This window comes from Aquarana catesbeiana, linkage group LG11, assembly GCF_042186555.1.
Source record: "Aquarana catesbeiana isolate 2022-GZ linkage group LG11, ASM4218655v1, whole genome shotgun sequence".
Taxonomy (NCBI): domain Eukaryota; kingdom Metazoa; phylum Chordata; class Amphibia; order Anura; family Ranidae; genus Aquarana; species Aquarana catesbeiana.
The window spans coordinates 48,765,906-48,789,317 of NC_133334.1; the positions used below are offsets into that span (position 1 = coordinate 48,765,906).

Here is a 23,412-nt window from a genome sequence, read left to right on the forward strand (position 1 = left end):
GTCAGGCTCTTAATTCTAACAGCATAACAGCAGCAGCAACACATCTTGACCAAGTACATACCCCCAAGCTGTTGAATGGACAGTGAAGCCCAGTGTAAAGTTATTAAAGCACTTTTTTTCCATTTTGTATAGAGTTAAGCCTAGTACACACTAGTAGTTTTTTTCATTCGACTCAGCAGGGCTGAATGAAAAAAAAACTGACAGCTCAGGAGGAGCCGCTATACTAACTATCCGATGTTAGTACAGGGATCTTCCCTGCTGTGCTATTGTGTACTGACTGGGGGGTGGCCCCCCCCCCTCCAGAACACTCCAGTCAGCGCTCTCAGCCATTGGCTGACAGCGCTCATCAGGAGCCAATCAGCAGGCCTTTTTCAGTCATGCCCCTTTGACAAATGGCCGGCTTCTTTTAGACCGACTCCAGTACACACGGGCCGCATGTCAGCCGGTTTCTATTAAACCGTCCGATGCCGCCCGACATTGGACCCCTGTACACTAGGCTTAAAAGAGGGTTATAACCATTGTTAATTTCATCGACTAAAACTACTAAAACATTTTAGTCGACTAAATTATTACTATTTTAGTCGACTAAAATACGACTAAAACTAAAACAATTGAGATGACTAAAATACGACTAAAACTAAAAAGGGATTTTAGTCAAAAGACTTATGCCCCGTACACACGGTCGGATTTTCCAACGGAAAATGTGTGATAGGACCTTGTTGTCGGAATTTCCGACCGTGTGTAGGCTCCATCACACATTTTCCATCGGATTTTCCGACACACAAAGTTTGAGAGCAGGATATAAAACAAAATCCGTTGTTGGAAATTCCGATCGTGTGTACACAAATCCGACGCACAAAGTGCCACGCATGCTCAGAATAAATTAAGAGATGAAAGCTATTGGCCACTGCCCCGTTTATAGTCCCGACGTACGTGTTTTACGTCACCGCGTACAGAACAATCGGATTTTCCGACAACTTTGTGTGACCGTGTGTATGCAAGACAAGTTTGAGCCAACATCCGTCGGAAAAAATCCTAGGAATGTCCGAACAAAGTCCGACCGTGTGTACGGGGCATAAGACTAAAACTAAATTCAAATTTGACTTCAAAATTAACACTGGTCTGTAGTGCATGTTCATACCTCAATGCCATAATAAATAACATATTAGATTTTTTCACTCCAGCAGTATATAATGAGTTTGGAAATTGTAGAAAAATTTTAAAATTAGTTTTAGTTGACTAAAATGTCCTGGAGATTTAGTGGACTAAATACGACTAAAACTAAAACAATTGCAGAAGACTAAAATGGGACTAAAACTAAAATGCCATTTTAGTCCTAAGACTAAAACTAAATAGAAATTTGCTGCCAAAATTAACAATGGTTATAACCCCTGTCAATGTTATTATTGCCATCTATATCCCATTGGGGAAATTTCCCTTCACTTCCTGTCCTATTGACAAAACCGGAAGTGAAAAAACTTCAAAGGGCAAAAGTCCCTGGTTGTCATCAGAATTAGTGTCTCCATTGGTAGATTTACCCTCTATTCTGGTTCTGGTGACAAACAAACATTTGGGACTTTGTTTCGCTTTTACATTTGGTGATAATGATAAACAGGGCAAATAGAGAAGGTAATTCTCCCTAAGGGGGGCACAGACAGCAATAAAAACCTGACAAGGGGTCTAATCCCTCTCCACTCTAGTCAAGTCTAAAAATTTTTTTTTTAAATAATGAATGCTTGTTTAAAAAATTGCATGCTATAAATACTGTTAAAAAAATACATGTATCCTTAACGAATCCAGTTATGGATACATAACCGATTATACATAACTAATCCAGTTATGGATACATAACCGATTAGTTTTTGTTTTCATGCCTAACTGGAATTTAGCTTAAAGTATATTTTAGCCCAACAACTATGTTAAATGCGGCTTACCAATCCTTAGATGTAGTGGCTGCATTCGCTTTCATTTTTCAGGCTTAGAACATTTTCAGCAAAATACTTGTTGATCTTGTCAGAAACGCAGTGTGCTTGTCACTTCTCCTGTGAGGTGAAAAAAAAAGCACAAACAATGTTATCTTCCTTGCAAGCTATCTCCTGTAAATCCCCTCTACCCATATAATGAAGATAGGCGGAAGACCTGTTTCTAATCCAAATCAGCCTAGGGTGACAACTACAGCTCCCACCATAGATACAGTGGAATAAGTGTAGCCACCCAGGACAGGAAGTGTATTATTCACAGGACTACCAGGTGAAAATAAAAGGTAAAAATCATGAAAAAAAAAAAAAGAAAACAAATGCAGCCGCCACATCTAATGACTGATAAGCTGCAATGTATTAACATTTAGGTCTTAGGTTTAGATACACTTTAAAATCAAGCCTGGACCTAAGCAGTATTTATTTGAATATGGCCAGCTATTGAATTGGAATTAGCAACATCACTGGCACATAAGGCAGAGTAGCGAGATTTAATAGACTGAATGTTCATGACTATTAATTCTACCGGTGTAATTACTTGTTCCCCTAGAAGATGCAGGAACACTGGTTGATGTAATGTATAATTCATACAGCTGCAATGTCTAGGATTCATTTTCACCCCTAACCCAGAGTAGGGAATACATTTCAATCTCACGCAAAATGTGTTGTGAATTCCAACATTCTAATCACCGGGTGCATTAGTAATATTCAAAAAAATGTCATCAGCAAAGCTGAAAAAACTTTCATTACACAGCACATTATGATAATGCGTCATGACACCGTACTTTCTAACTTACTCAGATGGGACACATTTAAGAGAAAATATTAAACAAGATGTATGTTTTTTTCTGTATTTATTAGATAATCATGTAAAAATAATTAAGCTTAACACAATCTTATCAATATGTCATGTCTGATAAACCTTGTTTCTCTGTATAACTTTAACTATAATGATATATGTGTATGGGGGCAGCCATATTATTACATATGCAAGTTCTGCTTCCTGCTCTGCAGCACTGCACAATGGGAGCTTTACTGCTCCTTCACACAATGCATGTCTAATGCCCCATACACACGATCGGACTTTCCAGCAACAAAAACGTGGAATTTTGTTCGAAGGTTGTTGGCTCCAACTTGTCTTGCATACACACGGTCACACAAATGTTGGCCAACAATTACAAACGTAGAGACGTACAAGACGTACGGCGAGCCGATAAAAAAGAAGTTCTATAGTCACGTGATATCTCCATTACGAACGCTAGTTTTACAAGACCAAGCGCTTCTGGCTCGTACTTGATTCCGAGCATGCGCAGACTTTTGTGCGACGGACTTGTGTACACGTGATCGGAAAGTCCAACAACAAAAATTTGTTGGTGGAAAATTTGAGAACCTGCTAGCCAACATTTGTTGGCGGAAAGTCCGACAACAAATGTTCGTTGGAGCGTACACACATGGTCAGGTTTTCCGCCAACAAGCTCACATCCAACATTTGTTGTTGGAAAATCTGATCGTGTGTACAGGGCATTTGAGTCTGCTGACTCATTAAAACGGTGGTTGTCCATTCATCAGCTAAAGAGGGCCTCAAATGCACCCCCTGACATCACCAAAGGGCTGTACATAATGTTCAATATATGTAATGCCTGTCAGAATCTTCAGACCTATTAAAGGAACTGAGGGTCAGAGAGTATGGAAATGGTACATTTCTGTCTGTAGACATGCTGCAAAAAATAATATGAACCTGGTAACATGTTACATGAGGCTAGTAGAGATCACTGATATTACCCTAATCAATATTCCCACTACAGGCTGCTGGGGTCTGAGGGCCACATATCATATATAGAGATGGGCTAAAGACCCTCCAATTCGGTTCTCATCAGAACTCCCGAACATAGCAAAAGTTCAGGCCGAACCCTGTTGAAGTCTATGGGACACGAACATAAAAAATCAAAAGTGCCCATTTTGAAGATTTATATGCAAGTTATTGGCCATAAAAAGTGTATGGAACTTGGGTACTGCCCTGGAGGACATGTACCAATGTAAAAAAAAAACTTTAAAAAAAGATTGTTTTTAAAGGAGCAGTGATTTTATTGATGCTTAAACAATAAAACTGAGAAATTCCTTTAAATATAGTGCCTGGGGGTCCCCTCAGTCTGCCTGTAAAGTGGCGCATCTGTGCCATGTATAGAACCTGCTGTAGCAAAACTGACATTTCTAAAGAAAAAAAAAAAGACATTTAAAAAGATTGTAAAGGCTCGTTTTTTTTTTTAAATACCAAACATGTTATACTTACCTCCTCTGTGCAGTTGGTTTTGCTCCTCCTCCTCTTCTCGAGTCCCTCTTTGCTGCTCCTAGCCCCTCCCTCCTTTGAGTGCCCCTCAGCCAGCAGTTTGTTACAGGGGTCACCCAAGCTGTCAGAGCTCCGTGTATCCAATCAGACATGGAGCCCCGACCTGGCCCCGACCCACTTTCTCCTGTGATTGGCCGACTGACTTTGATTGACAGCCGCGGGAGCTAATAGTGCCGCTGCTCTGTCTCAGCCAAACAGGAGGAGTGTACTGGATGGCTGAGGGGATCGTGGACATCGCTGGACAGAGAAGGAGCTCAGGTAGGTAAGTGGGGGGGTGCTGCTACACACAGAAGGTTTTTTTATCTTAATGCATAGAATGCATTAAGATAAAAAAAAACTTCTGCCTTTACAACTCCTTTAAATTGCCAGCAATATAATACCAATGCCGGCAATAGAGAAATGTGAAAAAAAACACCCCCAATCTATACCAGCCCCGCTCCTTAACAACCAGCTTTCACTATGCCCTGATTGGGCACAGCTTTGCCCAATCAGGGCTTAGAATGCACTAAGAATGCCATCCCACTTGATGCCCCCCAAGTTCAGGTTTTCGCCGAACGGGTAAACAGGGGATGTTCAGACCGAACTTTTGCTCGGCCCGAACCATTCGCCCAACACTAATCATATACCAAAAGGGCTGCATGCAGCCCTTGGGCTGCTGGTTTGGCACCAGGGCATTAAAAACTCTGTGTGTCCATTTTCTTATGTCAACAGTTAAAGTATAACTGCTCCTAATATGGAAGTTAATTCAGTCCCTGCCCCGTTAAAGCGTTGCTGGGATTGGGGGCTTTTCAGAGCACACTCCCTCCAGCTATAGCAGCTAGGAGTGTGTCTACCTTTTTTAAGCCGACTGTGAAAGTGATACCAGCAGCTGTGAAGTCCCCCGATAACTTCCACAGCTGCTGCAACATCAGGGCCAGGGACATTTTGTCCCCTATGTAATGAAAAAAAAATTTGTAAAAAACTATGTAAAAGAAGTGTAAAAAAGTTACAACCGAGCATATAAATTCCCCCACAAAAATATTTTTGAGCCCCTCCACACCCCACGTATATAAACATAAATTCATGTGTCCACCATAAAGGGTGCCTTAAATAGATTCTGTTTGACCCAAGATGGCTGCTAGAGTCACATGGGGCAACAGCATCTAACCAAATCGCTTCCCTAGTGACCCAGGAAACCAAAGAGGGACCAGGTTCCTCTTGGCTTCCTCTTCAGCTGCTGAGCCTGTATAAATGCCCGTATAAGCACCATTTTTAAAGCTGTTTGCATGACGCCTTAAAGGAAAAAATACTGTTCAGTAAATACTGAAAAAATAACTAACTGCAGCTGCTTTCAGAATAAAGACATGCAATTTCCACATCTCTGACTAAGCAGACCGTCAGGAATTCACGAACAAAAGAAAAACATTTTGATGCATTAAGGCTCGATTCACACCTATGCATGTTGCTTTTGGGCGTTTTTGGAGGTTTTTTTTCATGCTTGCCACGTTTTTGAACAGCGTTTTTGCGGCGTTTTTGCGGCGTTTTTGCCGCGATTTGCGTTTTGCGTTTTTTTTTTTTTACAGTCTTAAAAAAAATTTTTTTTTTTAAATTTGAAAAAAAAAAAACGGCAAAAACGCATCAAAAACGCTGCAAAAACGCTGCAAAAACGGTGCACTTGCGTTTTTGATGCTTGTCCAATTCTATTACATGCAAAACGCTGCATTTTGCATGAAAAAAAGTCCCTGACCCTTTCCAAAAATGCAGAGATACAAAAAGGCATTGATGTGAACCTGTTCCATAGGAACCCATGTTAAAAAATTCCCGTGCATTTCTGCAAAATGCAAAATGCATCAAAAAACGCGCTAGTGTGAATGGAGCCTTAAAGACGCCTACAACACTAACTATCAGCAATGAATAATATAAAAAATACAAATCATACCAGTGTTTTTTCATTACCAGTTTTCTTCGACATTAGCATTTAAGAATTTGTCACAGAACAAATATATGAAGTTTACAACAAAATGAACACTTATAAGCATAATCTCTATATCAGGATAAAAAAAGGGACAATTAATCAGGATGACGGATTTTGTTCTGAAACAGGGGATATCCTTCTAAGTGAGACAACTGGGAGCTATATGATATGCCACTTTTTAGATGATTGCTCCAATGCACACAGGTACTGCATGGACTTGTAGATGACTTTTGGTGGTGAGAGAAAATTGGCAAAAGCTATAAAAAGGATAACCACAGCTGCTGAATCTCAGAATTACAGGTTGAAGGCCTTGATTAGCCTCCTAGTACACAGGCTCCTTAGGAATGTTAAGGGATAACAGGAGGATAAAAGTACATATTGTAATTAAAACAGTTAAATGAAAGGAAACCCCTGGACAAGCAGCTAAATACACAACTGAAACACATATATGAGAGCTCTTTTATCTCTCAAATGATATGTATATCTGTCCAACCAGTCCTGATATATTCACAGCTCTGCCAGACAGCACAGTAAGCCTAATGACCTGACTTTGCTAAACCATAGGTAGAACAATACAGCCTGGTCACTTCACTGCTCCAAACTGTGATCGACCAGTGAAGAAGCAGCCTTTTGATCCTTCTGATCTCTCCAACGTTTTCCTTTTCAGCACATGTGCATGCAACAGAGCCTGACTGGCTTCATGTTCTACTTCTCCCTTTACCAGTCTAAGGTATAGAGGAATCAACCATCATGTGATTCACCATTTTGTCTTTTTTAAGGCCAGTGATTCACCACTACACTCCCACCCTTCCCTGTGATGTCAACACGCTATTGTTGATGCTCCTTCAGGACCCTGTGAGAAACTCCTGTTGGACTCAATGGGAAGTGTCCACATCACCAAGTGTAAGGAAAAAGTCCATTATGTGCTAAAACAAGAAAATCATTGCAACGTGCATATTTCTGAGCATAAACTCACTGCAAGACTTGTAGTAGCATGTATGCACAAATGTAGACGCATGCTTGACACTGGTATCAGCACCAAACTGGATTGTGATGGATAGATTGCTGAGTGGTCTGCAGCTAGTTCATGATTTACCCGTGACTTGACCTGCTACGTTTCCCCTACCATGTATGACCTGTTTTCCCTTTGAACTGCCTTTCATATCTACTTGTTAAAACCTTGGCCCATGTTTGGACTCTGTATCCTGATTCGGTACCTTGCTGCCCGGCTATGAACTGACCTTGGCTCGTATCCCGACTCTGGCTTATGTTCCTGTACCTCACTGTCCGGCTGTTGAGGACATGTGGCACGTGCCCTGACCTTGCTTCCGTCCACTAGTTGGGTGTCACTGTGTTCCTGCCTTTGGTCTTTATCTGGTTGCCCACAGTCATCTGTGTCTCACTTCCAACAGCTGGCACTGTCTGCAACATTGGCTCTCATGCCACTCTGTGTCTTCACAGCTCCTGTCACCTCTACCAGGGGTGTTGGACAAGAGGTGCAAGAGAAGTCCCTTCACCAGCTCAATCTCCACCAGGTACATGACACCATGCAGCAACATGGGCACCCAGAAAAAGACACTCCCACAAGAAGATTTGGGACCCAGTGTATCACATGAATGCAGATTTAGGTTCGGCATTTAGGTTTTTGTTTTATTGGGATGATTGGATAAAGGTGGTGAGGACTATTGTTTGTGAAGGCTTACCTGGCTGGACTTCAGCTTTAAGCCCTTTTTTTTAATTATTAGAGTGCACCTTCAAGAAGCATTGAAGAGTTGAGGGCACTAACCAGAGATGTACTAAATAGTCAAGCATTGTATTGAGTGGATGCTCAAAAATGACAGCACTTGGGCTTTAATAAGGCAATGCAAAAACTAGGATGTGCAATAACCCATACCATATGCTCCATCCTTCCCTTGGGGCCCAGATATTCCCAAAGTATGTCTGCAGTTTCAGGGTTCAAATGCAAGGTTGCAATAGGCAAAGAATCTGCTGGTGGCTAGTAATGTGGCGAGAGGAAAGGATGATGATGAAAAGGGGGAGATCTGTGCGAAGCCTGCTTGTAGTGAATACTTTTTTCCTCTGGAACGAAGCCCACACTGTGGGGTTGATTTACTAAAAACAAATAGACTGTGCACTTTGCAAAGTGCAGTTGCTCCAGAGCTTGGTAAATTAGATAAAGCTTCACTTCGCAAAGAATACCCAATCAAGTTAAAGGGAAATTAAAAAAACAAAACAAAAAAAAAACATTTTTGCTTGCACATGATTGGATGATGGAAGTCAGCAGAGTTTCTGCTCATATACTAAGCTCTGGAGCAACTGCTCTTGCACAGTGCATTTGCAAAGTGCACAGTCTATTTGACTTTAGTAAATCAACCCCTGTATGTTTATTCCTACTGACTGCAAAGAGCTTTGGGGTTGAACACACTGCGCTGGCTCTGAACTGCGAAACATTGCAGCTCACACACCCCTCAGGACTATGGTGTCCAGTTATATGCTCGCTAGGTTCACACTGAAATGTCAGTATTTTCATACATTTTATTAAATGCGTTTGTGATGCAAGCTGGGCTGCACTCCACCTTGTTTAAACAGAGAATGTTTTGCATTCATTGAGCCTGTGCCAAGTAAATGACCTCCTGTGTTCGGAATGCAGCAGGGCAGCTGCATGACACAGGATCAGAGGCAGAAATAAAAATCTGACAGGGGTTCTAGACTTCCCCTGCTCTTCTGAAAAAAAGTGTTTTGTTTTTTTGGCTGCTGTTTGAGGTTTTCTCTCACTTCCTGTCTGTTAAAACTGTTGTCGCCGGAATAAAGCTCTAGAATGGAGTCCCAGATAGCAATAAATACCCAGCAGGGCTTCCATTCTAAAATGGGAAAACAATTCTACCTATTAAAGAAAAAATGGGAAAAAGATTTGGCTGAGCATACACTTTACCAACAGGAGTTTGAAAAACATTGTTATAATTTTTAGATTTTAAGCACTAACGAGCAGGGCCCTCTGATTCCTCCTGTATTGAATTGTATTGTAAGTGTACTATCTGCCCTCATGTTGTAAAGTTCTGCACAAAATGTTGGCACTATATAAATCCTTTATAATAATATAAATAATAATATAACAATGTGAGTGAGACTGCTGCCGATGTCCAAAAAAACAGTAAATGAGAATTCCGCATAAAAATGGACTAATATTTTTGTCCCCATTCACATGTACGCCGACTGCATAAATAAGACATTTTTTTTGTGCCTGCATCCACCCTGAGCTGCATGCACGCAGCCTAAGACATTGCAGACAGGGAATGCAGATGCAGCAGATGCACGGACAGAGCCGCATGCAGGAGCGGGTGCAGCATAGCTCCCAACTGTCCCTGATTTGGAGGGACTGTCCCTGATTTGGAGCAATGTCCCTCTGTCCCACATTCCACCTCATTTGTCCCTCATTTTGGTCTGATCTATATAGTTGTATATAAAATGCACTTTTTCTCTTTCAAAAATGTTTCCCAGTGCTAAACCTTTCATCTGATTTCTAAATTTAAATGTCTAAATTGCTGCATTTGTACATTTTAAAAGCCAATATAAAGGAATAGTAGTGGTAAAAAAAAAGTCCTTGTAGATTTAATTAACCTTTTTTTTGGTTAATTCTTTTTTGGTTAATTAAGGGGGTGTGGCAGGGGGCGTGTCCTATGCCTAAATAATTTTTTAGTAGGTGTCCCTCATTCCCATCTCAAAATGTTGGGAGGTATGGGTGCAGACAGTGTGTATTCGGGGCCTTGCATCTGCTCCTGCATGCATCGGATTTTGTGTAGCTGCTGAGTCAGTATTCGCTTCCATAGGCCACTTGCACGCAGCTCAGAGCAGATGCAGATGCAAAAACAAAGGCCTCAATGCAGTGAGTGTGCCAGCGCCCCAAGTGAATGAGGCCTTTTTAAGTGGAGTTACCTTTTTAATATTTTCCCTCCTGCATTACACAATGTAAATCTCCAGTCTTGCTGACACTATCCCAGATTTGATAACATAATGGAAGCAGATTCTATTACACCAGATCTATTAATCATGATGTTCTCTCCCACTCATGATACAATGTTATTTCTAGGAGATAAAAACCTTCCAGAGAATATTTGTTATGTAGGAACTCTTTGGCGCAGTATTGATGGGGATCTCAGTTGCAGTATAAATACATCTGCTTTCTGCCAAACATGGAGCATGACCAGAATCTGGATCCTGAGCAGGAAAGCTTTCAAATATCTGAATCTGGAGTATTAATTGAACTCAGTTTGCTTTGGACAGGATTAAACGGTTTCCTCTTGTGATTTTTTTATCTTGCACTTTTTCTGTTGCAACTGTGAATCACAGGCTGATGCTTACGATCCAAGCAGGTCAAAACTGTAACTTGGGAATTGTAGTTCAACAAATCCAGATTTCCGATCCTGTTACAACGTATCCCTATTTACTCTTTGAGCCATTAGTCTTGTTTGAAGCTGTGTGGTACCCTTAAGAAAGTGAAAGTTTGATTTTGATTGGTGGCTGCTGTAGGGTGTTTTTGGTGTTAGGCATGAACTTTGGGTTAGATTAGTGTTATGCCGCATACACACGAGCGGACTTTACGGCAGATTTTGCCCGGCGGACGGGATTTAGTCAGACAATTCGATGGTGTGTGGGCTCCAGCGGACTTTGTTTTCTCAAAAGTTGGACAGACTTAGATTTGAAACATGTTTCAAATCTATCCGACGGACTCGAGTCCGGTCGAAAAGTCCGCTCGTCTGTATGCTAGTTCGACGGACAAAAAGCCATGCTAGGGCAGCTATTGGCTACTGGCTATGAACTTCCTTATTTTAGTTCGGTCGTACGTCATCACGTACGAATTTTGGTTGATTGTGTGTAGGCAAGTCCGTTCATTCAGAAAGTCCGTCATAAAGTCCGTCGAAAAGTCCGCCGGGCAAAGTCTGCCGTAAAGTCCGCTCGTGTGTAAGCGGCATTAGGGTCAGAGACACCGTTTATACACGCCATGCAACTGCACAGGGGCCCTTAAAGACCTATGAATACATTTATACTAGATGATGGCTGCTGGGTCCCCTCCAAGGCTACATAGACCTGGACATGGCTCTATTCTATCTAGCTGTCAATTGACACAGTGAATAAGGTAGGGTTGCCACCTTTTCTTCAAGTCAAACCCGAACACTTTAGCGGCGCACAGCAATTTTTTTTATAGTATAAACTATACATATATTTCGCAATTAAACAACATTTCTAATCATATGAAGTTAATCACACGAGTCCCCCTTCACATCAGAATCCATAGAGTTCCCCTTTTACATCTGAATCCGCAGAGTTCCTCTTTTACATCTGAACTCCCAGAGTTCCCTTTTACTGTAAGGCGGAACTCTGCAGACTTTGATTTAAGGAAGAACTCTAGGGACTCTAACATAAGGGATGCTCTGGGAACCCTGAATGGAGACCAAGGCGAGGATACCGAGTAGGACTGTCGGTCTGGATATGGACTGCGGCCCACTATTTAATGATTCCTGTCCTATAGCATGTTCATAGTCTCTGACTTGTAGCAATGTCTGTAGTCTCCAACCTTCTCTAGTATCATGTCTGCAGTCTCTGACTATTTCTTATATCATGTCTGTAGTTTCTGACCATCTCTAGTATCATGTCTGAAGTCTCCAACCATGTCTAGTATCGTGCCTGTAGTATCTGACCATCTCTAGTATCATGTCTGTAGTCTCCAACCACCTCTTGTATCATGTCTACAGTCTCTAATCATCTCTAGTATCATGTCTGCAGTCTTCAATCATCTCTTGTATCCTGTCTGCAGTCTCTGACCCGTTCTTGTATCATGTCTGCATTCTCTGATCATCTCCTACTGAATCTCTGATGACTTTCTGTAAAACATTCCATTCACTGAATATTATGTGTAGCCCTTTGATTATACCAGGGGCCATCACTGGCCTATGTTGCCCTTAGCAGATAGGTGGCAGGGCATAGTGATTGTAATTGTACACTTAAAACCCCCTACTCTGTGTAAAACCCCCAATCTTCCTCCCCCACCCACCAGAGCTCCTGGCTCCTCCCCCTGCCGAGTGCCCCCAGAGCAAGCTGCTTGCTTCATGGACACTCTGCATGCTCATTCCAGTCCTGAGCCAGCCCTGTATGCCCAAAATACACAGATCACGGCTTGGCCTCATCCTCTCCTCACTGGTTGTAATTGACAGCAACAAAAGAACTTCTGCTCTTGTGCACATTGCTGGATCAAGATCGGGCTCAGGCAGCAGTGGCGTCGCTATGGGGGTGCGGGCCGGACCCGGATGACACCTGCCCTGGACCTGCAGGGCAGGAGGGGCTCCAGTCCGGGGTGCAGTGTGCTAGCATGGAGGGGACCTCCAGTGGGCTGCTACAGTCCCGGCTCGCACAGAGCATTTGCCGACATCTCTTGCGGGGTGTGGGTGTCCCCGGGTCTCCAGCGCAGTGATTGCTGACACTTTAGCAGCGAGTATCTCTCCCAGATGGCTGCAAGTTTATAACAGTGTCAGAGTGCCGAGTAGTGGTGGCTGGTACTCCAGCCGGGGAGGGGGGGGGTGGTAAACAAACCACCCAACACCCCCCCACGAGTGGCACTCACACAGCCTGGCTACCCCCCCCCCCCCGCGGGTGCTGATGCAGAGCACTTAGGCGCAGACCTACACATTGTTGGTAGGGGTGTCCTGTTCCCAACAAGTATTACCTTTCACACATGACAGAAGATGGCAGCGAAGTGCACTCGACCACCTGAACCCCCCCCCCCCCCACGGGTGGTACTCATGTGGTCGGGTTTGTGTTGGTGCCGAAGCAGAGCACTGCCACTCAGATCGATGAGGGCGGCTGGATCTCCCCCCACATCCTCCTCCTGCCCGGCCAATATGGTCACTTCTTCTCTCGGCCAATAGGGTCTCAGGACAAGGTTCCTGATTGGCCAGGAGGAGAAGCAGGACGACAATAGCGAATATTAATTCGCTATTTTCACACAACTAGGTGGGCACAGGGTGCGGTGCTCTGCACCCCGAGCCCATCTTTTTTTAAGCCAATTAGAGCCTCAGGCTCTAATCATGTGCTTTGAAAAAGAAAAAACCCCTGGAATCCATGCATCCAGCGCCCTGCACGTAGATTAGGGTCTGGGCGCATGGACTTATGGTGCCCCTAATGGAGCGGCCGCCACTGGTGCCAAGGGAAGTTTCACGCAGATTCCTCCTCTGCTCTGGGGTGTCTTCTGACAGGACAGGAGGAGGAGCCTGGGAAGGAGATCTTCTGGCGCTGAGGCCCGGTAACTGGTAACCAAGTCTGTTCTGGGGGTAGAAATCTGAGAATTTGTGCAAGAAGAGGAGGGGGGATTTACGCTGGGAGGAATTAAGAGTTTTTTTTGCTGGAAAAATTGGAAATTTGGAGGTGAGTGCATGTGTGCTGAGTGGGGGGGGGGGGGGGGAATTGTGCTTGCAGGGGGATTTGGCGGGGAGGAGTTAAATAAGAGGATTTGTGCTGAGGGCAGGGGAAGATAATTTGTGCATGAAGAGGAGTTTAATACTGGAAGGGGTATATGGGGGTGTGGATTGGTGCTCAGAGGGGAGATTTGGGGGGGGTGGTGGTTAAGATCATTTGTGTAAAAAGGAGGGGTTTGGGGGATTTATGCTGAAAGGAGGGGTATGGGGGGATTTGTGCTGAGAGGGGGGTATCTGTGCCGGGAGGGGAAAATGGAGGGAAAGTATTGTGTTGAGAGGGGGGATTTGTGCTGAAAGGGGGTGTATGAGGGTGATGATTTGTGCTGAGAGGGGGGATTTGTGCTGGGAGAGGGAAATGGAGGGGAAATATAGAGCTGAGAAGGGATTCTTGTGCTGGAAGGGGGTATATGGGAGTGAGCAGTGCTGCTGTTAGAAATCACAGGGACCCATACAGCCTACCTGACTGAGCCCCCCCCCGGACGGAAGTGGCTGAGGACATAGCTTTTATCAGTCCTTTTCTTTGCAGCCTTAGTTGCAAAGATGAATGAATTGGAAGTGCTCTGAAGCTTCTTGCTCATTCACAAACTGAATCATAGTAAACACAGTTTACTATGCTTCAGTGATGAATGGACAAAGGAGTGATTGGTACCGATCACTCACTACGTTCATTCAGGAAAGGAAGGGGCCAATAAATTATATATTTACTGGCCCCTTCCCTCACTCTCCATCCTGAAACCTTCCCCTGTGTGCCCGCAGCAGCTGCCGGCAGGAGAGAGGCCAGCAGCGCTGTGGTGGGAAAGGGACACACAGGAGGGGCTGGACAGCAGATGGAAGGGGTGCATGTGCTAGAACCACTCCCCTGTAGTGCAGCCAGAGGGAGAAGCTGGCAGCATTGCAGGGGAAGGCAGAAGAGGATTGGTGTCTGCAATAAGACAGTAAGCCGGCCCTCCTGCTCAGCAGGTGACTGGGGCATGGGCCCAGTACAGGAAGGCCGGCTGTACTGCCTTTTCAGCATTGGGACTGCGGTGTAGTGTGAATGAGCACAATGTGATCAGTGCATACAATGCATAATATTAATGCCAAACATAAATTAAGCCTTAAGCAGGCTTAATTCATGTTTGGCATTAATATTGTGCGTTGTATGCACAGATCACATTGTGCTCATTAACACTAACAGCGCAGCACCAGCACTGTCAACATTTATCACTTATTAGTCACGGATTAGCTATACCGGTGCTTGCAGCAGTTAACGATTCTAGTATACTTAAAGTGATGGCGCGGGAGTACATATCTTACAACACTGCCTAATCAGTGGCCCTGGGGGTGAGGATTTTTGCTGAGAGGGGGAATATTGGAGGGGGGACTTGTGCCCTGGGGGAAGAAGAGAGAGAAATTGTGCTGGGAGGGGCCATATGGGGGTGAGGGTCACTCCGTACATAGTTGTGTAGCGCTGGTAGATTTGCGATCTACCATCTGATAGGTAAATTTAGTAAATTGCTCATTAGGGGAAGTTAGATTTGCCTCTGTTCCAGCTTGGCTGACGTTGCATGTGTTTCCATACTGCCCCGGTGGGTGTCGTTGTTACACCCACCGGGCGTTGGAAAGGCAACGTGTCAAAGCGTATGGATGCTCTTCTGTCCCTGAGACAACTCGGTGGAGGTGGTCCTCTGAGTGGGATTCTGGGAGAGGGTATTTATGGGACAGACGCTATGTTTTAGGGTCGTTTTTACAGCAACCTGCTGGCCCTCCTGGCCGACAGGTATGCGTTAGAGTGCTACCTCGTGGTCCTCCGTTCCGGAGGCCCGCGTTGCTGCGGCGCATGGGTGGGCCCAGAAGCTTGACTGGGGCCTTCCACAGCAGCCGAGGAATGGTCCTGAGCTGTCTATCCAGAGTGAAGAAGCTGGACAACCGAGGAGATCCCAGGGGAGGACCTGCCATGGAAGGATCATGCAGAGTGCTGGTCTGGAGAGGGGCCTGGTGACTCGGTTGGAGGACGTATCCTAAAGTAACTTTACAGCATAGTGTTGCTGGGTTTGGCTTGAAGGTTCAAGCACTGTGACTGACATTCACCGCAAAACCAATACATCCTGTGGCACAGGATTGTACGGGTTCATCCCAAGCAAGTTTGTGGCAGAGACTTTTGTTCGTGTTACGTACTGGCTGCTAGGCAAGTGAGAGAGGCCTATCCAGGCGAGCAAAGAGTGTGTCCCACAAGGGGAGCGCATTCTACTGTAATATTCAACTCTAAAGGACATTTGTCAAGAACCCTACAGAAAGGTATTTGAGCTTTCCCTGCAGTTTCCCTTCTGCCTCTTTCCTGCTACTTCCTTCATTAATTGTTCAATAAAGCATTGAAAACGCACTCAAGTCTTGGTGCTTGTATCGTCCGGAGGTAAACTCAACGGAATCCTAGACCCGGTGCTGGTGAAACAGAGGGAAGGAGAGTGAAGGTGACAAGCCCCCTTAAACCAGCAGCTCCGCCGAGAGTTATTGCTACATGTGGGGGCTCATCCGGGATTTGTTGGCCGTCAATTCTCGCAACTCACAGAAGTGTTTCACCGGGAGTTTACGGTGAGAGCTGGACTTTGTCAAAATTTTGCACGAAGAGAAGGGGTTAAAGCTGCAGGACTTTATTTCTGAGTGAGTAGACGGCGGGCGCCAGTGAAAGCCCGGGAGCTATGTGATCAGAGGAACAAGTGGGAGGAGCCTACCCTACTTGATACCACGTGGGACGCGTGTATGTGTTTGGCGTCCGAGGAAAAGAGAAGCCACGTGATCGTGCTGAGAAGATCAGAGTGTGGCCATGTCTTTTTCGGCGATGCAGCCAATTATGGGACCGAGAATGTTCCCTGCAAACACCGTGTTGAATACTGTGCTGACCGGAACCCTGCTTACGGATACTGGAGTTCATTTGAAACCGCAGGGGAGGTTTGTTCTGTATACCTCAGGAGATATTGAGGGACTGGGCATGATCTGCCATCGATGTGAAGACCTGGCCGTGCATTTTCGTCCATTTGGCCGATGTCCGCAATGTGGAGAGTACTTGTTTGTGGTGGAGCAACCTACCACGTCGCCCCGTGCTTATCGGATGGATTGGGCAACAGGTATCGCCACAGTAGAAGCTGCTACTACTACAGAGAGAGAACGGCAGGTCACCACTTTGCCTGTTGTTACTGACAATGTTCCGGAGAGAGACACTGCTGTTGCCGTCTCATCAGGGGACAGTACTGTGATTCCTGCGTCCACTACACCTACTCCTGTTGTACCTGTTCAGGGGAAGGTGGGATATGTGAAGGCTTCCCGCGGCCGTGGTCGAGGCCTACCTCAGAGGTTACCTGAACCGGAGCTACCAAAGTCCACATCAGGAACGGGTAAGCCACTGATGGGGAATGTATCTGGGACTGTAAATAATTATCTGCCAGCGGAAGATTTGGGAGATTCGGAAATAGAATCCATGTCGGATTTTTCCGGTGATGATGACTTATTTGAGACTATGTCACAAGAGCTGTTGTGGTCACAAGGCGAAGACGTCGCCTCTGCTATGACTTTCCCTGAATGGACAGCCCTGAGTTCTGGGAAGACGTCACCCTGTGTGGAGCCGCACAGTACTGTTACTGAGACTTTATCGAAAGTTGCTAGTTCACTACAGACACCGGCTGGGTCTATGGTGAGCAAATCATTGGATTCCTGTGTGCCTCCTGGTATAGGGAAAGACAGATCTTTGCCCAAACTTGCACGTTTGCAGAGAATGTTAAACAAGCGTGTGGCTGCAGAGTATGGTTTGGAATTCCCCTATGTGCCCCAGGACAAAATGCAAGTAATTGAACTTAACCGGGAACTTTGGTATAGTGAAGCTGTTTGGGACTATTTGTCTGTGCCTAAGCCTTTCCGAAAGACTGGATGTTCTGTTAAAACGGATGAACGTTTTAGTGGATGTTTTATGCACTGGAACTTCAGTCGGCACATCTATGCTGACAAATTGGTCATCTGCAGGCCCGGAAAAGATGACGTTGTCTATTTCATTACCACAGTGGATAAAACGGGAAAGGCACTGACCTTGCCAGATGCCCGGTTTTATTGGTGATTATGGACAAAAGAACTTTGAAGTTAGATAGTTAGTTAGGGTCAGTATAAAGAGATCTTCGTGGTCAAGATCTGCATATTCTGTTCAGTGTTTCAAATCCAAGGACTTCTTTTTTGCTAGCCGGATTTTCCTTCATTGAAAGAAATCATTATACAGGGATGGACTCCTTAAGATTATTTTGATATAGGTAAAAAGGAAGAGAGGCTCATTTAAAAAAAAAAAGAGATGAGGCTTTGCTCCTGATATTGTACAGTATATGTGTGTGTTTAATATGTTTTCCTTTTCAGGAACTATTGGATCTCCTATCAAGCTGGGAGGCTTTTCAGCTAGATAGATAGTGAGGTTATGTACAGTCATAGGATGGTTTTGTTTACAGACGTGAACATAATGTTTTGTAGATGTAAGTCTTATAATGTCTTTCTGCTGTTTTTCCCTCTTCTTTGACTATCCAAGTTATTAAAAGCTCAAATACCTACTTCCAGGCTTGGGATTACTGTCATTGTTTTTGGACAGACGTTGGGGACAACGTCTACTGTAGTGGGGGGGAGTATGTAGCGCTGGTAGATTTGCGATCTACCATCTGATAGGTAAAATTAGTAAATTGCTTGTTAGGGGAAGTTAGATTTGCCTCTGTTCCAGCTTGGCTGACGTTGCATGTGTTTCCATACTGGGCCAGTGGGTGTCGTTGTTACTATCGGCTAGTGTTGGAAAGGCAACGTGTCAAAGCATATGGATGCTCTTCTGTCAAGACAACTCGGTGGAGGTGGTCCTTCGAGTGGGATTCTGGGAGAGGGTATTTATGGGACAGACGCCATGTTTTAGGGTCGTTTTTACAGCCACAGGTATGCGTTAGAGTGCTACCTCGTGGTCCTCTGTTCCAGAGGCCCGTGTCACTGCAGCGCATGGGTGGGCCCAGAAGCTTGTCTGGAGCCTGCCACAGCAGCCAAGGAATGGTCCTGAGCTGTCTATCCAGAGTGAAGAAGCTGGACAACCGAGGAGATCCCAGGGGAGGACCCATCATGGAAGGATCATGCAGCGTGCTGGTCTGGAGAGGGGCCTGGTGACTCGGTTGGAGGACGTATCCTAAAGTAACTTTACAGCATAGTGTTGCCGGGTTTGGCTTGAAGGTTCAAGCACTGTGACTGACATTCATGGCAAAACCAATACATCCTGTGGCACAGGATCGTACGGGTTCATCCCAAGCAAGTCTGTGGCAAAGACTTTTGTTCGTGCTACGTACTGGCTGCTAGGCAAGTGAGAGAGGCCTATCCAGGCGAGCAAAGAGTGTGTCCCACAAGGGGAGCGCATTCTACTGTAATATACAACTCTAAAGGACATTTGTCAAGAACCCTACAGAAAGGTATTTGAGCTTTCCCTGCAGTTTCCCTTCTGCCTCTTTCCTGCTACTTCCTTCGTTAATTGTTCAATAAAGCATTGAAAACACACTCAAGTGTTGGTGCTTGTATCGTCCGGAGGTAAACTCAACAGAACCCTAGACCCGGTGCCGGTGAAACAGAGGGAAGGAGAGTGAAGGTAACAAGCCCACTTAAACCAGCAGCTCCGCCGAGAGTTATTGCTACAGTTGGTTAAAAGCTTAAACTTTGAGTTCTATGATTTTCATATGATATTCAAATTTACCTTTTGCTTCATGGTTGTTAACAACACTACTATTGTCATTATATGCAGTGTCATCTGGGAAAGAACTTGGTGACACCAACCCTAGTGATGCCACTGGACTCAGGTAAGTACTAGGAGGGCTGGCTGGGGGGCTGCTTACTGAATAGAATGCATGAAAGAAAAAACTTTAGCCTTTAGAATCGACTCACAGCCAATGTATATGTACTGCCCCGAGATCCCTATGACATGCAGGGTACAGCCAATGTGTATGCACTGTCCTGAGATCCCTATGACATGCAGGGTACAGCCAATGTGTTTGCACTGCCCTGAGACCTTATGACATGCAGGGCACAACAAATGTGTATGCACTGTCCTGAGATCCCTATGACATGCAGGGTACAGCCAATGTGTCTGCACTGCCCTAAGATCCATGTGACACATGCAGGGTACAGCCAATGTGTCTGCACTGCCCTGAGATCCCTATGACATGTAGGGTACAGCCAATGTATATGTACTGCCCTGAGATCCCTATGACATGCAGGGTACAGCCAATGTATTTACACTGCCCTGAGATCACTATGACATGCAGGGTACAGCCAATGTGTCTGCACTGCCCTGAGATCCCTGTGACATGCAGGGTACAGCCAATGTGTCTGCACTGCCCTGAGATCCCTATGACATGTAGGGTACAGCCCTGAGATCCCTATGACATGCAGGGTACAGCCAATGTATTTACACTGCCCTGAGATCCCTATGACATGCAGGGTACAGCCAATGTATATGTACTGCCCTGAGATCTCTATGACATGCAGGGTATAGCCAATGTGTCCGCACTGCCCTGAGATCCCTATGACATGCAGGGCACAGCCAATGTATATGTACTGCCCTGAGATCCCTATGACATGCAGGGTACAGCCTATGTATATGTACTGCCCTGAGATCCCTATGACATGCAGGGTACAGCCAATGTATATGCACTGCCCTGAGATCCCTATGACATGCAGGGTACAGCCAATGTATATGTACTGCCCTGAGATCTCTATGACATGCAGGGTATAGCCAATGTGTCTGCACTGCCCTGAGATCCCTATGACATGCAGGGTACAGCCAATGTATATGTACTGCCCTGAGATCTCTATGACATGCAGGGTATAGCCAATGTGTCTGCACTGCCCTGAGATCCCTATGACATGCAGGGTACAGCCAATGTATATGTACTGCCCTGAGATCCCTATAACATGCAGGGTACAGCCAAAGTATATGCACTGCCCTGAGATCCCTATGACATGCAGGGTACAGCTAGGGCCGGTACAAGGCAGGGGCGGAGGGGGCGGATGCCCTGGGCGGTACAATATGCTGGAGGGAGGGGGGTGCAGGTGAAGCGTGGCAGTGTGCTTCACAACTGTGTATGTGTGACTGTACACACCAGGCCCGGTGCCGCTAATAGCTTTAATCACGGCTGATCCAAGGCAGGTGCCGTGAGCAAGGGCAGAGGGGGGGAGAGGCCCCGAAGACCAGTTGCCGCGGAAACTCTTCTTGTCGGCAAATGATAGGGACGGCGAGCGGGTGTGAGAAGGAGAAACTGTGCTGCCCCCCTCCTCGAGCCGCCGCTGTCAGGAGAGGGCTCTGTTTCCGGCCCATTCCCCCTCCCTCTTTCGAGCAGCACTCAGCAGCGGGGAGAACGGCTGTGTCACTGTGTAGAGAGGGCAGCCGCAAGATCTTCTTTCCCCTCCTTCTTCTACTGCTGTACTCGGGAGCGGCGCCCTCTCCTTCCTATTGGGCAGAAGAAAAAAAAATCGAAAAAGGAGCACAAAGGTGGATCATGGGATATGTAGTGCTGAGGACTAGCCCAATTCATTCCTAAGAGGGAAACTGCAGCCCCCAGCATGCCGAACTGAAGGGGAGAGAGAGAGAGCCAGGCTATGGATGGCAAGTGACATGTTGCATCTAGCAGGAGGTGACGGTGGTGGTAAGTGACACGTGGCATCTGGCAGGAGATGGTGGTAAGTGACACGTGGCATCTGGCAGGAGGTGATAATGTTGACATCTGGCAGGAGGTGACAGTGGTAAGTGACACGTGGCAACCATGCAGGAGGTGACGGTGGTAAGTGACACGTGGCATCTGGCAGGAGGTGACACTTGTAAGTGACACGTGGCATCTGGCACAGTGTTGCCAACCCCCTGAAGTGAAATTTACTGGCAGGATGACAAAATTTACAAACGGCACCACTTTTTTACTGGCAAAAATCATGAACATTACTGGCAGATCCGCATTTTTTACTGGCGCTGCAAAAAAGTACCTAAAATTACTATTTTCAGTGCTAAACAGTGCAAGGATACATATTTGAACTATACACATATAGCTAGTGCTATTAGCAATGTGTTTAAGCTAAACAAAAGTCTTTGTGTGAATGAGTATAGATGGGTGCATGTATGGTGTGGATGTTGTGTTCATGGAAATATCCCTGCTGTATATAGCATTGTGATTTTAGGTTGTGGTGCCCTACGAGGTCCACACTCATTACCCTTATGTGACCAGTGGTATACTTCATTCCTCCGTTGAGGAATTTGGTAAATATGATGTATAACTATAACAGTTGGCCCCCGTTGGGCTATTGCACTTACTTTTATATTTTGTAAAAGAGATTTGTTTATGGATGCATTTGTACTATCTGAACCTGTAAACTATTTTCTACCAAAACAAATAAAAAAACAATTTTGTAAAAAAAAAAAGCTAAACAAAAGTCAAAAAACATATTTCTCCATTGACATGAAGGTCAGGTTACTATAACCCAGCTAGCACTAGGTTCCCTCCTTACATCAGAGTCTGCAGGGATCCCCCTTACAGTGAAAGGGAACTCTTATGTAAAGGGGAACACTGCAGATCATGATCTAAGGGGGAACTCTGATGTAAGGGGAGGCTCTGGTGACCAGAGACCACCTTATATCAGAGTCCACTGTGTTCCCTTTACATCAGAGTTCCCAATTACATCAGAGTCTGCAGATTGAGTTCCCCTTTGCACTGTAAGGGGCAATCCTGCAGACTTTGATGTAAAGGGGAATGCCAGGAACTCTGATGTGGTGGGCACTCTGGTGACCAGAGACCACTTTCCGCAGAGTGAATACACTAAGGTAAGGGGAGTTACTAATTTAGGGGGAAACCTTTATATCAGTGCCCCTTACATTATTGTATTCACTCCCCCTTACATCAGCAACCCCCCTAGACTGACTTGGCGGTGCTGTCACTGACCTCCTCTCAGGTGCATCCTGCAGGACTCAGTCAGATGGCTCCAGCTTGGTGGTTCTGGTTTTCCTATGGTCTCCTCTCCACAGTCCACACACGTCTGACTTCTCCCGTGACCCCATGATCCCGGCGGCGCTCCCACTCTTGACTCCTTTCCCGACTCCCCCTCAGAGACTGCAGACATGATGTAGCAATAGGTCAGAGGCTGCGGACAGGAGATGGTCAGAGGCTGCGGGCAGGAGGTGGTCAGAGGCTGCGGGCAGGAGATGGTCAGAGGCTGCGGGCAGGAAATGGTCAGAGGCTGCGGGCAGGAGATGGTCAGAGGCTGCAGGCAGGGGATGGTCAGAGGCTGTGGGCAGGGGATGGTCAGAGGCTGTGGGCACTGGGCAGGAGATGGTCAGAGGCTGCGGACAGGAGATGGTCAGAGGCTGCGGGCACTGGGCAGGAGATGGTCAGTGGCTGTGGGCAGGAGATGGTCAGAGGCTGTGGGCAGGAGATGGTCAGAGGCTGTGGGCAGGAGATGGTCAGAGGCTGTGGGCAGGGGATGGTCAGAGGCTGTGGGCACCGGACAGGAGATGGTCAGAGGCTGCGGACAGGAGATGGTCAGAGGCTGCGGACAGGAGATGGTCAGAGGCTGCGGGCACTGGGCAGGAGATGGTCAGAGGCTGTGGGCACAGGAGATGGTCAGAGGCTGTGGGCACAGGAGATGGTCAGAGGCTGCGGG

The 23,412-nt window shown here is 45.9% G+C and overlaps 1 long non-coding RNA gene across 1 annotated transcript in view; it reads right to left on the bottom strand.

The window, feature by feature from the left end:
* The window catches only part of LOC141111996 (uncharacterized), a 286,628-nt gene that overhangs the window by 205,219 nt on the left and 57,997 nt on the right, over positions 1-23,412 (bottom strand). The window contains exon 2 of the long non-coding RNA XR_012236492.1: positions 1,935-2,042. This is a non-coding gene — a long non-coding RNA (uncharacterized lncRNA). The remainder of the gene's footprint in view (positions 1-1,934; positions 2,043-23,412) is intronic.